The sequence below is a fragment of the Perkinsus marinus genome (genome assembly GCF_000006405.1).
Source record: "Perkinsus marinus ATCC 50983 genomic scaffold scf_1104296942734, whole genome shotgun sequence".
In the NCBI taxonomy this organism is placed as follows: Eukaryota; Perkinsozoa; order Perkinsida; family Perkinsidae; genus Perkinsus; species Perkinsus marinus.
Genome location: NW_003212044.1, coordinates 1 through 1,047, shown reverse-complemented (window position 1 = coordinate 1,047; position 1,047 = coordinate 1). Strand labels below are relative to the sequence as shown.

At 46.8% G+C, this 1,047-nt stretch overlaps 6 non-coding genes across 6 annotated transcripts; all 6 read right to left on the bottom strand.

The window, feature by feature from the left end:
- Window positions 1-45: 45 nt before the first annotated feature.
- On the bottom strand, window positions 46-117 carry Pmar_PMAR002743. The gene has a single exon. It is a non-coding gene; the product is annotated as a tRNA-Thr (tRNA).
- Window positions 118-219: 102 nt separating this feature from the next.
- Pmar_PMAR002742 lies at window positions 220-290 on the bottom strand. The gene has a single exon. It is a non-coding gene; the product is annotated as a tRNA-Thr (tRNA).
- Window positions 291-393: 103 nt separating this feature from the next.
- Pmar_PMAR002741 lies at window positions 394-465 on the bottom strand. The gene has a single exon. It is a non-coding gene; the product is annotated as a tRNA-Thr (tRNA).
- Window positions 466-566: 101 nt separating this feature from the next.
- Window positions 567-638, bottom strand: Pmar_PMAR002740. Its single transcript has one exon. It is a non-coding gene; the product is annotated as a tRNA-Thr (tRNA).
- A 102-nt stretch (window positions 639-740) lies between these two features.
- Window positions 741-812, bottom strand: Pmar_PMAR002739. The gene has a single exon. It is a non-coding gene; the product is annotated as a tRNA-Thr (tRNA).
- Window positions 813-914: 102 nt separating this feature from the next.
- Pmar_PMAR002738 lies at window positions 915-986 on the bottom strand. The gene has a single exon. It is a non-coding gene; the product is annotated as a tRNA-Thr (tRNA).
- Window positions 987-1,047: the final 61 nt, after the last annotated feature.

Sequence of the window (1,047 nt, the reverse complement as noted above, 5' to 3'; positions counted from 1 at the left end):
ACCTGCTCTGCTCCTCATACCCGACTAGAGCCTAATGCTGCTGTAGGCCACTTGCCAGGATTGAACTGACGACCTTCTGCTTACGAAGCAGACGCTTTACCACTAAACTAAAGTGGCGCACAGATTAAGTATATGAATCAATGATTTTCCTGTCCCGTTCACAGAATGGGCCATCCTACTCCTGCTTCTCGTACCAGACCAGATATTTATGGTGTTATAAGCTACTTGCCAGGATCGAACTGACGACCTTCTGCTTACAAAGCAGACGCTCTGCCACTAAGCTAAAGTGCCGCACAAGATAACTACATAAATCAATAATCTTCCTGTATCCTTTGCGGAGTGAGCAAACCTGCTCCTGCTCCTCATACCCGACTAGAGCCTAATGCTGCTGAAAGCCACTTGCCAGGATTGAACTGACGACCTTCTGCTTACGAAGCAGACGCTCTACCACTAAGCTAAAGTGGCACACACACTAACTATATGAGTCAATAATTTTCCTGTCCCTTCACAGAATGGGCCATCCTGCTCCTGCTTCTCGTACCAGACCAGAAATTTATGGTGCTATAAGCCACTTGTCAGGATTGGACTGACGATCTTCTGCTCACAGAGCCGACGCTCTGCCACTAAGCTAAAGTGACGCAGAGAATAAGTACATAAATCAATAATCTTTCTGTATCCTTTGCGGAGTGAGCAAACCTGCTCCTGCTCCTCATACCCGACTAGAGCCTAATGCTGCTGTAAGCCACTTGCCAGGATTGAACTGACGACCTTCTGCTTACGAAGCAGACGCTCTACCACTAAGCTAAAGTGACGCACAGATTAAGTATATGAATCAATAATTTCCCTGTCCCGTTCACAGAATGGGCCATCCTGCTCCTGGTTCTCGTACCAGACCAGAAATTTATGGTGCTATAAGCCACTTGCCAGGATTGAACTGACGACCCTCTGCTTACAAAGCAGACGCTCTGCCACTAAGCTCAAGTGGCACACAAAATAAGTGCATAAATCAATAATCTTCCTGTATCCTTTGCGGAGTGAGCAAACCTG